This window comes from Cyanistes caeruleus, chromosome 2 (genome assembly GCF_971803275.1).
Source record: "Cyanistes caeruleus chromosome 2, bCyaCae1.hap1.1, whole genome shotgun sequence".
NCBI lineage: Eukaryota > Metazoa > Chordata > Aves > Passeriformes > Paridae > Cyanistes > Cyanistes caeruleus.
Window position 1 is genome coordinate 116,986,786 of NC_141702.1, and position 15,016 is coordinate 117,001,801.

The window sequence follows — 15,016 nt, forward strand, 5'->3', positions numbered from 1 at the left end:
TGTACACTAAATTTAGAGCAGATGCCACAGTATGGTATTTGTACTGTATCCTGGCCAATGTTTACCTCTAATGATGCCATCTGTGCTTCAGTGTTGCTCTCTTCCAAAAGCTTTTAAACTGGGTAAAAGAAATTTACAGTAGGGAACTGACAGTTGAAAACTGTTGTAATGTATTTAACATAGTGGCTATTACCAAGGTGTGTGCAGAGTTGTTTAACTCAAGACAAGAAACTGTAGAGAGTTAACTCTGGCAAGCAGGTAACAAAAATAAGTAACCAACCGTAGGTTTTTGCTTTTAAACAGAAAAGGAAAACCACCAAACCTTCCTGTCCCAAATGGAATAAAAAAATCATTGCAAAACAATCCATCACAAAAAGGGAATGCTTAGAAATGACTCTAGACACCTCAGAAGGGAGAGAGAGCTGCACGTTTTGCACCCTAGTATGTAAAGACATGATCCTCCAGCTGAATGCATCCTTTAAGGAATCATCCTTTCAGTCAAGCAGCATCTGTCAGTCTGGGGATGGTGCTGCTGTTTTAGCAAAGCTGTGCTTGAACACTGGAGGGCAGATGGACCTTGCTGCTTTAGGATTTGGGGCAAGCAGCTCTAAAGACGTTAAAGGATTGTTGCCATGTAATTCTTCTGAGGAAAAGAATCCATTTATAGTCCTCCATGTCACCCTGGATGTTATTCCAAGTCCATTCTCTCCTTTGTCTGTGTGGAGAGAGTGGCCAGCAGGTGAAAAGCTGACAGTGCCTCTTGTAGTTTCCACAGCACAAAGTTTGTCTGTACTAATTGTTGTTGCGATAATTACTCAATGAATCTCTTGCTGAATTTTATGTGTGATGTTGATTTATATCCTGCAGTTTTTTAATACTTTGAACCAAAGCTATAGGCAGATTTGGAAACGTGAGTTTGTGTACAGTATCATGCAAGAGTAAGCTCTTTTGGTTTTGAAATTATCCTGATTAAATTGATGAAATTATTGTGACTTTTCAGATGGATAATAAGTAAGCAAATTGACCATTTTAGAAAAAGAAAGAACTCTAGAGAGGAAACATCTCCAGAGGCTTCTCCAGCTGCCTGTTCAAACTTTCAATGGTCCATAGAAACTGCAAATAATACATAAGACTGATACTTTTTGCAGGCACTGGAGGCATCCCATGAGCTGCGTTCCAGGAGTGGGAATATTACACTGACAGGATCCTGATACAAATACAGAGTTACAGTGGGCCAGCACTGGACAATTCTTCAGCTTTTTGTGCTTTTTCTTGGCTTTATAGGTGGTCTAGATCTACACTTAATGAGAGCTTATGATATTTTGTCTTGTAGATCTTAACATAGGTGGGAAGACCAAAGTAAAAGGATTCTAATGCTTGCCAGCAAATAAAAAATGTATAAAGAACTTATCATTGGTAAACAGACATGTACTGAAGAGAAAGGGATGTAAAATGCTAATCAAAATCTGCTCAGGAATGTTCTCAGCTGGTTAACCAGAAGTATATGTTTATGTTGTTATTAGTCTGCTGACTGGAGTGCATAACTGCAAGTTTTGAAATTGGGAAAAGAAAGAAAATAATTCTTCTTTCTGCAAATAATACTTCTCTGATCTGCTGTGCATTGCTAGACCTGGTTTTAAATGGAATAGAGGGACTAAAAAGAGGCACCTTGCACAGGCAAACCCTTTAGTGCCACATGTTTCACAGAAAAAAAAAAATGTGATCTGCAAGGGCATTGGAATCATTGGAACAAAGTCTCATGCTTGAGATGATGTTCATAGAACAGCAAATGCCTGTGCTGTATTTCCAAGATGATTTGCTTTGGCATAGCTGGTGTGCAAAAAAATCTTGAAATGTCACTATTCTACTCTTAGCAGCTTTTTTTTTTCCAAGAAGCTTTTATCTCCTGTAATTGTTTGTACGGAAAATCTCTCTCTCAAAAAAATAAGACCAGAATTAAATATCTTTTTGCTTCTTACTACTGTTTTCTAATATTGACCTACTTGTTTTGCCACTGGTTTTGATGATCCTGCACACAGGGAGGTTCAAAGACCCACTGTGGTCCCTTTTAACCTTACCCATCCTGTGGAATGCTTGAATCTCCATGTGAAGTATGTAATCCTCAGTACCTGGCTAAAGCTCACTTAAAATGTTTTTGAGATGGAGTTAGGCTGCCAAGCTTTGACCCTGTGAAATGTTAAATTGTACAATGCTCTGCTAGGAAATGAAATTAGTGGAATTGATGAACTTTAGAGAGGATATGGGATATTACCAGTGAGAAAGCATTTCTGTTGCCTGATCTCTTCCTGTTAGTGGTGAAATAAAAGCTGCTGCCTGAACAGGAATGTGCAGGAGGTCAGCAGATCCCATGTAGCTACTGCTGATAGGCTCAGAGCTGCTGAACAGTTGGTGATGGGGAGAAGTGAACTTGAGAAAACCCCTGGCTGCTTTCCTGAGAATTTAGACAACTGAGCTGCTGCACCCTTGCTCAAGGCTGGCTGTGCATCAGGTGAAACGGGTGAAAAATTATTTCTTCAAGTTACAGCCAAGAAACTACACTTTGCATGTCTCCCTGCTTCTTTCTGGATCAGGAAAATGTGAACTAGATTTGATTAAACTTTGCTGGTGATATTTAAATCATGAAGTGTCTTGTTAGATTCAGCGGGCAATGAGACTGATGGGAATTTTCCTCTGTGAGGGGCCCGAGGCTCTCAAAACCAAGGGACTCTTGGCAGGACATCCAGTGCATGGCTTCACAGGCTTTTGTATTTCTTAAAAGCTAATGAAAGAAATGAGCCTAGAAACAGCCTCGAGGACCCTGTCACTTAACTGGATTTAATTTGCCAGGCAATAAAGTGAGAAGTGTTGACCTTGGGTCCATATGTGAGGAAGGACATTTAGTGGGGTGAGGGGACAGTGAGGGCTCAGCCCAGGTGATTTGGCTCTGGGCAGGACTCAGGTGCTGGAGGTTTTATGGAAATGCACCGCTGGTGGCCAGCGGGGCTGGAGCAATGAGTGTGCTTCCCATTAGCATCTGTTGTTACACAAGAACACAAATTACTCCTTTGACAAATGACATGGGTCCCCTGCCAACGACAAGTTTTGTTCTATGTCAAAGCTTAGACATTATGCATTTTTTTCCCCCTCATATGTAAGAAATTATATTTCCTGATTTTTCTTTGCTACATGGTCATTTTTAGCCCTGGATTTTGACATGGAAGGCCCAGAAGGACTGGCCACCTAGTATATGGGGGTCTTGTTTATATTTTGGGGAGGTCATGATGGCCCAGTGAAGGTCTTTTTCCAAGACTTTTGCAATCCAGCCTATCATCCATGATCTAAAAAAAATTAATAGCAAGGTGAGGTAAATCACCTCTGATACCACGATCTGCAAGTGAAGCTGTCAGCTTACAAAGGTGCAGAAAGATCTCAGGATAGTGACTGATAAAGAGATGTTAAATATAAATAAGTTCTCTGCTACCCTCCAGCCTATAACAAGCAGGTCTTTTTCCTTCCCTCAGCAGCTGGTTCTGAAGAAAACACACTGATGAAGTCCTTCAGCATCTATAGCACCCAGTTCACTTTGGTCTTGCTGTAAATTTTCCTAGATCCTGCTCTTTTACTGGAGACTGAGAAGGCCTCTCCAGGCTGGAATCTGGCAGGAAAACATCCACCAGTACGCTAACAGTAAGTGTTATCAGCTGCCCTGTCAGGCAGGTCACGTGCCTTCCCACAGGTTTTAAGGGCTGATATTTGCAGTGGCTTGAAATGCAACTTGTGGGGAGCTGTGGTTGATATCTCAGTCCCATCATCTTGTGGGTGTTGCTGAGGCCGGTGTCAGGATGGAAAAGGTGGGGTCAGCCATAATTAGCCCTTTTCCAGAGGTAATGCAGTTAATGCTAGCATTGGAAAAGGGGAGGGGATGGGAGCATTTGGCAGCACTGCTGGTTTTGATGATTGTGCTGCCTGTCCTGCCACCACTGGCTGCTGTACTTTGGGCAAATGCATGTTTCTGTTTGCAGGTCAGGGGCAAAAGAGAGCTCCCGAGGCCTGGAACATGAGCCATGGTTCTTGTGTGCTCCTTTGTGTGCAGCCTAACCTTGGTGTGAATTGTATGTGCCATGCTGTGTCTCGGTTTGGTTTTCTGCCTTCCTCAGTTACTCCCAGGATGTTTAAGTAGAATCAAAAGTAGTTTTTGGTGCTAGAGCCTTGTCTCGCTGCAGACTCTGCTAATGTCACTTTCTCTTGCTGATTGCTGTTGAGACTTCTGACCAGCTGCTGATAGACACAAATCTCTGCATGATTTGTTACAATGGCTGGACTTAATTCAGAGCAGAAATAGATCTCAGAGAATTGTTGTATCCCCTTGTTCCTAGTAAAGTGTGCGTAGAGCTTCCAATGCCCACGAGCACGTATGGCTGCTCAGCGAACAGCATCCTGCTCAGATCCATCCTCCTCACTATTGATCCCAAATTCTGTGGCTGCTGCTACTGTGGTATGTTTCCTCCCCACTCCACCCACTCCAGGCTGCTGCTGGTGGTCTCCAGCTCCATCCTTCCTTCATCAAAGACCAAAATGTCCATGTTGCAGATGGTGTTAATAATAACAATTGTGTCTCCAACAGCGCTAATGGCCGTGGGCTTCCTTTCATCCATCTCAAATGTTTGAAATCCTCTTCTAGCACCGACCACCCCTTTTTCAGGCAGCTCAGTGGGGTGGTTTTGGCTTCTGGCAAGAATACCAGCAGGCTTAGTGATGATGAAACAGAATCTTGATTGCAGTACTGGGCGGGTTCCCTCTTCTCACTCCCTTCTTGCTGCAAGCTGTGGAGCGAGATAGCAGCTGAGGCAAGGCCTTGGACTGTGGGCTCAGGAGCAGCATTGACTACGTTTGCCCATCCAGTGTGAGCTCAGAAAAGTTTTCTTTGAAAATTTAATATATTTCTAGGCTTTTTATATGCTACAGGGAAACCCCCAAGAATGAACAGAATCTTGAAAAATGCAGCCTTTTTCAAGTGAAGGTCACATCTTGATTTAGGAACAAACTTCTACTTTCATCCATTTTTACTGTTCTTCTGTTTCTCTGACCTTTTCAGTCTCTCTAAAACACATCCTTTCTTTTTCCACTTAGTGAGTGTAAGACTGGAAGGATGAGAAAAGTTGCTGGCTCTTTCAGGAACAGCAGCAAGTTTTGAAAGGATAAAACTCCTGCCATAAAAAAGGTCAATACAGCCTTCAAATCCCTGAATATTCCAGCTAAATCAATAAATGTGACATTCCTCTGGTTTGTGTCTGACTCAGTGTGCAGCACTATGAGACCTTCTTTTGGGCAATATTTTCAGCCTCCTGAGCCATTATGGGAAAACATGAGATAGTTTTTGGAGTTGTCTCATAGAAAACTGGGCCAGGAGTCAGCTGATCAAGATCTTAATTTAGGCTTTTCCTCTGCTCTGCTTTGTGTTCATATGGATAATTTTCTTTCTATTCTTTTCCTCGCCTCCTGAATCATGTCTGGTTTCATAGTCTCTGATCTACTCTGATTTATTTTCTTGGGCTGCTGTGGTGGATGCAGCCAACTGGCCAGGATATGCAGCTTTTCAGGTGGTACCAAGGTGATATCACTGACCAAATAACAACTACTTAAGAGTACAATGCCCAAACCATATTGAAAAAAAAAGTCCCCCAAAACCCTGCCAAACAAACTCTGTCACATTCTGGTTTTCAAAATATCATGTCCCTGGTGAAGATTTTATGAGACTTATTTATGTCTTATTGGAGAGGGGAGATTTATGATAATTAGGTAAGAGAAATACTATTTCAGCGTTTCTACAGACTTGGAAACTGCTGAAAGTTAAGCATGGCAGGTCCCAGCCTCAAGGAGAACTTGGATTAAAAAAACATATTCAGAAAGATGCTTCCTTTATTTTGTTTAATCTGGGCACTGCATTGCATTAAATGTGTGTTTTGTCAGTGACCTTTTTGTTTAATTGGAAAATAGGGTCCAAATGAGAAGATGTCTTCTAAATGTTGATGGTAGATGCCAACCTCAGTTTGAAATAATTGCAAATTGAGAAAGAATGGGTTGTCTGTTTTGAACCACAAACTATAGAGAGGAAAAGTAGTAATAATGTATTCAGTATTCATTGCTGACCCCAAAACTTCATAAAACCAGTAAATATTCTGGTCAAGGTCATTTTTACAGTGAGTTTAGTAAAACAAAGTCTCCCGGGAGAAGAGTGGGAGGAGGATATGACATAAGGCAGAACATACAGGTCATGATGGGTTAAAACAGTGTTCAGGAGCATTCAAAGCAATCCTTTTCTTATCTTATATATGTGCAGTGATGCTCCTTGCAATCCACAGTGTCATTCCCCAGTAAGCTGGGAGGTGAGGGAGAGGGTGGATGGAGTCACAGAGAGCACAGAGAGATGCCCATGTAAATATTTGCGCAAACAAAGCTCTCGCTGCAGGCCTTGTGCTTACCTGGCCTGCAAAACCCTTGCAGCCTTTCTCCTTGAGCTCCTAGTTTTGTTCTTTTGCCTGAAATCTTCCCACAACTTGATCCTACAGGCCAAAATACCAGACAGTGTGAGAAATGGAGTTTCTTGACAGAGGGTTCAAACTGTGTCTCTTTGGGGAGGAGGATTGAGTGCTAAACTGCTGTCCCTCCACAGGGGCTTTACTGGAGCTGTGAAATTCCATGCTCCGTAGGTACCAGGCTTCATGGGATTCCAGATTCATCTGTTACAAAAAGCAAATGACCCTGATTTGAACTTCCTCCAAGCCTTCCACTTGTTACTCGAAAGCCTTTATCCCAGCCAACTGAGCAGGAGCTCAATCCCACCCCTTCTCCCTCATCCACCGCTTCAGTCTCTGGAAACTCTTGTGTATCATATTAGATACAAGTGTACATTCCATATCTTGAACCAAGTCTTGCTACTCCTGGCGTTTCTGGCAGAAGGATTCTGGATTGGTGTGGGAAGGGTTGCCCAAGTTTTGCTGCCTCTGAATGAGGGATGCCCCTAGAGCTGCATTGTGAGCAAAGATTTCACAGCAAGGATGTGGAGTTTCCAGAGCCAGATGGCAAAGGTTGCCCATCTCTGCACGGTTTGCCTGGGAGACAAAATAAAGGAGGCATTCCTGTTAACACCCTTGGATATAAAGATTTAATAGAAGAAATAGTGTTGTTTCTCAGACTGCTCCCCCAACTTTTTGTGGCCATTGGTATTGTTCCTGTTCTCATTTAGGGGTGTTTCTTAATGATTTTTGTGGTCTCCAAAAATCTTTGATTCTGGCTCTTTACCTGCTGCTATTGATTTAATCTTCCTTTTTGTAAGTCAAGAAAAGGGCTGCCCTTTAACTGAGCAATGCTCCCCTTTCCTTCACAGCTGCCCCCAAAGTATACTGGGACATGAACATTCTCCTTTCCCAAATGAGCATCTGTGTCTTTCCTCCCCTTTCTTTATTTGGGAGTCCTAGCACTAGACACCTCAATTGCAATCGGCATCAAAGCCCATCACTTCTATCGAAAATGGCTTTTGCATGAAGACATGACAGTGACAGGGTGGGAGTCTACTTAGACCTTTATTTTATTATGTCTTGCAAAATCTCTGATAACTGGAAAATGGAGAATCTCTGACTCCATTGTGAAACTGCATAAATTCAGAACTTAATGAATTGTAATTAGCGGCATCATAATGGCCTCCACATGTTAGTAAGTCATTTAGGAAGAAATACAGTTGTTTGCCATTCTGCACAGCACTGACAAATTAGGATTCAAACCATACAAGCCTCTGTCTTTCACAGATCCCTTATACAATGTGTTTGTCAGGAATGTACTCGTATGAAACGATGTACAGAGCAGGATGCATGGAACAATCCTCTCTTGTTTCCATGTTGCCTCTTTGTATGTGAGGGAATTGAGGATGTGCATTCCTGGCTCTGTGTTACAGGAGGTTCCAACCATCTTGAGGCTTGGATAAAGGAGTGCTCAGGCTATAGGTTACCTTCTATATTTCAGTACATCCTGCACTTGGAAAATAACTGCTTCCCAGGGAGAGAAGTATTGTCTAATAGATCTGGTTGTCATGCCTGAAGGTGCTGTATAAATGACAAAAAGACATATGTTTGTATAATCTTCATTACTTTTAACATGGCTCAATATAATTTCACAAAATGTTTCATTTATTTTTATTTCAAAGATTGTGACAGTTAGGATTTTGAAGTACAAGTTGCCATCTGCAATCAATTTATGATCTCTCCCTAGTGCAATTGTGGAAAAAAAAAAGAAAAAAAAAAGAAGAGGGGAAAAAAGAGAATTATTTGGAGTAAAAAGCACTGAAAAACAAGTAGAGTGCAGTAATAGCACATCTGTTTTCATAAGAAATCATGGAACCTGGACTTTTTTCAGTGTGGTATTTTACTACCACATGGCTTTAATCCTACATCTGGGCCTGTTGTTTTATGAAATATTTCCCACAGATGATGTCAATTATAATTTTTGTCCCGCTCGTCAATTTACGGACTTTTGGAATAAGACAAAATGAAACAACCAGAAAAAGAACAACTTATGTGGTCTACTCTCTGACAAAATTATAGCTGTGTGATACACTTCTAAAATCAATAACTCTGTTAATGATTAGCAGAAAACATTGCTTAGTTTATGAGCAGAGATGTGGCCCACACTCGCCAGATGTTTGGCTCTGAGTTGCATTCTTGTTTGCTGTGTATTTACCAGCAGATGTTCAGCACTTTATTTAATACCTCTTGTATGAGCCAGTAGTAGGGCTAAGTCTGTGTGACATTTATAAGCCATCTGCCAGCAATACAGGTGGAATGCTTTTATGATTTCTCTCTTTTTTCCAGTGATGATCTATCAGTGAAATTGTAGATAAGTCTCTATGGATTTATATAGCTATTAGGAAATAGAATCCTTATCTTTGTAGGAAGACCCTAAACTGCATTCCTCAGCAGATGCCTTTTCAGCTAGTCTTTAATTATTATTTTTATACTTAACCTGCAGTACTGTATGAAAGATCTGATGAATCTTTCCTCCTCAGAGATATTTGAGCTCTTTTTAAATTAAACCCCTCATTCAGGTATGAATGTTCTGAAGGCTTATGCTTGTTGGAGTTGGAATCTTTTTTGAATTGACCTTTGAAAGCAAAGATCCAGCTTGTGTTCCCAGCTTTCCCAGAGGTGAGGAGTATTTGAGTTTAGGGTTTACAATAAAATAGACTCAAATTATTTCAGTGCAAGGGCATGCACAAATTCCAGTGCTGGTTTTAGTTGGAAATGCTCACGGGGTCTGATCCAAATCCTATTGAAGTGAAAGACTCTTGCTGACCTCAGTGGGCTTTGGATCGGGTCCATGGAAAAATGTTTCTATGAAAAGAATGCATTTACTGTGGCCCTGATTCAGCAAGGTATTTGAGCATGCACACAGAGTTTCTGCGTGTGCATGGTCCTGTGGGCACACACGTGGTTGTTGTTACCAAAGGTTTGCCTTGCTCCTCGAATGGCCATCGAGAACTTTCACTGTGTGCAACTTGGGTTGAGAGTCTTTTCCCTGGTAGGAGCAGGGGTCAAGAGGTTTAGTCCCCAAACTCTGCAGAGCTTTGGAACTCTGCTCTCTGTAAGGGAAATCCATGCAAAATCTTGTATTCCTGGCTCAAGGCTGTCCTGACTGGTTCTCCAGAAGCCTAGCTGGAGTGGTTAATAGGATATCTTCTTGCTTTTAAGGCAATATTGGACCAGACTGTACTTCAGGAAGTCCTCTGGGAGAGATGATCAAGGAAGCACAGCTGGGCAACTGCAGATGCAAAAGATAACCGAGGCTAAAGCCACCAATAAACTGCAGAATCCTACCACAAATTATATCAGCACATGAATTTAATTTCTAGATTGTTCATTAATATCATTTGGATATGTACATGCTCCTCCTGGGTGTTTGCCACAGTCTCTAAACTGGTACATAAGGAACTACTTTGGTAGTGAGTTACAAAAATGTTTATTGCTCTATTAGAGGAAGAAATATCAGAAGTAGAGGAGTAATATGGGTAACAGGCAGAAATAGAGAAGCTATTCCAAAGGATATGGTAATTGGAACAGTCAGTGAGGTTATCACTGGCTGGTGCATATTCTGGCTGTGGGCGGTGTTGCACCATTGTCTGGACTCGGTTCCTTTCCTTGTCCTTACCCGCGTTGTGCCAGCCCTGCTCAACCCTAAATCAGTCTGGATGGAAATTCAAGTATTCATTTTCAATAAATAATCTAAGGTTTGTTGAAATTGACTGCTGGAAGCGGGAACAGTGTGTGCTGTGAAAATAATGCTGAGGTATTTCTTTACCTGTTCTAGTTGAAAGTGTCAGCTATGTCAGCTAATTAGCACTGTAGTGAACATACAAACTTTATGAAGCTTCCAACCTCTGCTCTCAGTGCAGTTCTGTGACAGGTGTGACCTCTGGATATACATAAGGGTTTATACCAGCAGTGCTTTTGTCTTTCTGTGCTGCACCAAGACTTGCAAGAGAGTCTGGTTTGTTGATATTTAGAATTAGATCTAATGGCTGCTCAAATTTAGACAGCTTCAGCCTCGGGTGAAGGTGAAATTTCATAACAGTAATATAATTCAGCCCTGGAATAAATTTTAAAAAGGAAAAAAAAAAAATTTAAAAATTGTTTTATCAGCACTTCAGGTCCTCAGAGTGAGATTGAGGACTTGATTCAGTTTCTTGAAGAGAAAAAAATCTCCAAGGTGCTTAAAAGCCAAGGTCTCAGAGAGACGTGACTGAGACTGCTCTGAAGTAGCAGTGCAGATATGTCTTTCTGGAGGATCCAGCAGATGAGATCCCACCCATCTCCCTTGCCCAGCACCCAAAATTACCCCAAATATCATGCAACAAAAACAAACTCAACGTGTCTGGGTGAAGAATGCTGGAACTGTAATCTGGCTACAAAGAAAAACTCTTTGGGATGTGGTGGTATCCATTCCCTTCTTGGGGAGAGCAGGAAGGCCCGTACTGGTTTCAGTGTGTTCCTAACTCTTTTTAAATGGAATGCTGTAACCAAATCTCATGTTTCAGGGTTTCAGCCTGCAGGACTTGGGAAGGATTTATTGTTTGCTTTCCTCTGAGGCACCAGATTTTTCCCAGCTGGAGACATGACACTGGAGGTAGGCCAGTGCTTGGACGTGGTCCTTAAAATCCTCTTTTTGCAGAGGACTGGCTGGTCAAACTGATTTGATTAGCAGATTCGGGAAGAGATTTTGTTCTGCATCACTTGGTAAGGCCTAGAACCATAACAAGGCCTTTTGGTTGGAGAGGCAAAGTAGAGAAAGCCCCATGATGTGGCAACTTGAAGGAAAAGCAGCTGAGCCTGTGGACAAAAGGTCTCAGTGGTAGACAGGACTTCAAGGAGAGATGCTCAAATCCATCCCAAATGTGAGTTCAGCAAGGTGTCTGTCAGCCCTCTCCCCTCTCTGTCCCTAGGAAGGGAGCAAAGTTGGGCTTCACTTAGAGTCTAGGGAGTGGTTTTGTCACACTAAAATTAGTGACTTGCAGAGGGCATTTCCCTCCGAGTGCCTTGCAGCCCTTGGATAACCCAAGGTTACGTTGTCTGGTTTCCCTGCTGCTCCATAAATGCTTGTTCTCCTTCCTTCTCAAGGGATCATATCTCTTGGAGCTTGCCAGGCAGTGGTGTGAAGAAGCAAGAGTCTCATCAAAGACGTAAATTTATCCTTAACATCCAAAAGCAGCCCTGGAATGCTCTGAGTTCTGCTGGCAAATTTGTGTGCCACAAAGTAAAGCCAGGCTGGTGTTTCCTTAACTCAAAAACCCATTTAGTCACTAATTCTCAAAGGCTCATCTCACTCAGTGCCTTGTGAGATGCTTCTTACCAACCCAGATTGTTGTCAAAGCCTGCAGGATTGGGGTGTTCATTTCAAAACCCCCCCGAAATTGAATGCCTAGGTCATCTAGAAACCTTTGGAAGTCTGGCTGCTATAGCTAACTGCACTCAGGCTGTATGGGAATCTGGAATAATGTTCAACAGCAGGATCTGTTCAACCAGCTGAAACAAAATAGCTGTCCTGAAACTGCCTGTTGACAGAAATCACAGGTTTTCAATTAAGTTTACCTTGGAAAAGGCTTGCTTTCCAGGGAAACCTTTTTCTTGAAACCTTTCTTGAAAACCAGAATGTTTCCATCTGTATAATCTGAAAGGGTAGTGTGGGAATTTGCTGGTATTCTTCAGCCCCAGATCCCCGTTCATTTCTCTAGTGTGTCTCCCACCAGGAATTAGGGAATACAACTTCAGTGATGCAGCAGCTTTCATCTGGAAAAAGGGAAATCAGCTGTATCATGGGGCATAAAGGGAAATGAGAGCATGAGATCTGAAATTCCATCTCCCAGGACACCATGCAGTAGCATTTCCTAATGGAAACATTTTGGGTTTTGGTTGAAATATTTTGGTATTTGAGTTTCAGCCAAAAAATTGAAATTTTTCCTTTGAAAAATTGAGATGAAAACTATTATGTATTTCCATTGATGTTTTGCCCAGGAAAAATCAAGCACTTTCCAAGCAGCTCTACAGAAGATCACATTTTTTTTACCATTTAAGCAGCTGTTAGAGTATTAAGATGGATGCTAAAGGCAAGAAAAATAATTGAAAAGGCAGTCCATCAAACAAACAATGAGGGCCAAATTTTTTTAGAGCAGCGTTTCAGCTGTGGCAGTGAATTGTGTGAATAAATGTGCCTCTGAAGGATGAAATTGTGCAGGAGATGTTATGAAGGCTTGTCTGCTTTTTCCATTCTGTATATGCTACTGTTTGTCCTTGGTCTGTGTCAAGGTACATGCAGCACTTCAGTGAAACCTGGGTTTGGAGAATGTTTTTGGGAATGTGGGCTGTCTTCTGGAGTACTTCCTCCATCCCTCTTACCATTGCCGGCTAGAGAAAAGAGGAGCTCAGGGGGCTAAAGTCTGACAGCACGCTTGCAGTTTTTACTTTACCAGGAGATGTATCTGGCTGTTTAGAATATCAACAGGTTGGCATGGCTGTTGTTTTTGCCTGTGGGTGCCTTGTAGCATTGAGTGCCTGTCAAATACATGTTGGAATAGGTGAGTGGAATAAAGCCTGGCTACGAGCATCCCTCCCTGCTTTGTTTTTTGAGTCAATCACTAACAGAAGGGCACCCAGTGATGAGTGACCCACCCAGGGCTTACACAGGCTCCAGAAATTATCCAGTGATCCCTCTGATGTGATTTGAGTTGCTCAGTGATTCCTCTGCTCAGGTGTGAGCCAAGCCAGCAGTGCCTGTGTGTCACTGCTCTGATGTACCACTCAGGTGTGCTTCACACACCGACAGGAGCAGAGCTGCTGCTGTGGCAAGACTAGAAGGTGCAGGAAAAGCTGATCAGAAAAGGATTCCTTGAGGGGAAAGGTTTACAAAGGGCTCATCTTTGTGGGATATTTGAGTGGAATTACAGTCATGTAACTTGTGCAGATGCAAGTCCTTGTGTGGATGGCTTTGTTCCAAAATAAGTCTTGCTCTACTTAAGGCATTTATCCAGCGTACAAGGAAAGTCACGAATTTTTTTAAGCTTTAACAATCTATTGTGGCCATGCCATTGATAATTACAGTCTTCATAATTCCTGTCACAAGGTCAAAGCAATCCTGAAGGTGTCCTGGCCACAAAGCCTGCTGTAATCATTTCTGAACATGGTTGTTGTTACAGGTTTTTACCTGACGTATCGACATATCAACTCAGTTTATCCTGAGTAAACTGCTGCTCAAGGAAATGAAACCATTTCCATCCATGTGTGCAAAGACACAAATGTGGTCTGGCCACTCCCTGCACTGTGACATCTACCCCTGATAAAGAGACTAAATCTTTTTTTACATGGCAGAAGGACTCTTGCCTTTGGTTTTAAATATTTGCTTTATGTATTATGGAAACATCACCAGGTGAGTAGAAAAGCTCTGTGATTCAGCTAAAGGGTTTAAATAGCTCTACCTGTGCTCTACAGCCATGTTAAATCACCAGCTCTGTCCCAAGCTCAAATGAAATAATTTACAGTGATTTACCCTCTAAAGGATCCCAGTTTGCTGTCTGCTTCACCAAACATCTTGTAAGATCTCTTTTTAGCTGCTGCAAGTGGATGACAGGTATATCTTAACCACTTGTGCTGTGGATCTGTTTTAGGAATTCAGCAGATATTAAAAATAGCTTGATAGTATTTGTGGGCTGTAAATTAATTTCCTGCCTGGACTTCAAATCACAGAATGTTTTTGGGCTAGAACAGGCATTAGAGACCATCTTTTTCCACCTGCCCTGCTGTGGGCAGGGAGAGCTTTCACTAGACCAGGCTGCTCAAAGCCCCATCCAGTCTGGCCTTGAGCACTGCTAGGGATGGGACATCCACATTTTATCTGGGTAACCTGTCCCAGTGCTTCACCTCCTTCACAGTAAAGGTTCTTCCTGTTTTCTAGACTAAATCAGCCCTGCATCAGTTTGAATCCATCCCCCTTTGTCCTGTCATTCCAGCCCTTGTGAAAAGTCCCTCTCTTTTAGCCCCCTATGTGCTGGAATGCCTCCCCAGAACTTTTTCTACTCTGACCTTAACAGCCCCAACTCTCTCAGCCTGTCCTTACAGAAGAGGGACACTAGTTGGTCTTTTTTATTGTTTTGTGCCTTTTTTTTCTTAGAAAACTGACTTGCTGGGCACAACTCATTGTAGTTGTGGTAGAGTTCTTGCAAAGGAGAAAAGTCCTGGAGATAATCAGAGTAACAGCATCAGACTTATCCTCTGATCATTTAGAAATGGCTCTGAACCTGTGAGTGTTTGTAACCCCAGCATTTGAGCACCATTTCAAACACAGCTTCTCCATCAGTGCCGTGCCTTCAAAGCCTGGAACATGTGAGAGTCACTGATGGTGATATGTGATATTGCAAGTGAACTTCTGCTACTAGGAGTGACTCAGTGCCACAGAGCAGAGCTCTTATTGAAAAAGCTTT

At 42.2% G+C, this 15,016-nt stretch overlaps 1 long non-coding RNA gene across 3 annotated transcripts in view; it reads left to right on the forward strand.

Annotated features, from left to right (window-relative positions):
• The window catches only part of LOC111926452 (uncharacterized), a 34,505-nt gene that overhangs the window by 15,279 nt on the left and 4,210 nt on the right, over positions 1-15,016 (forward strand). The window contains exons 2-3 of one of the 3 annotated variants that reach the window (XR_015282021.1): positions 3,522-3,687; positions 4,023-8,175. This is a non-coding gene — a long non-coding RNA (uncharacterized LOC111926452). Of the gene's footprint in view, positions 1-3,521; positions 3,688-4,022; positions 8,176-15,016 lie in introns of those variants that run through there. The other 2 variants (XR_002862955.2, XR_015282019.1) reach the window with 2 other exon arrangements.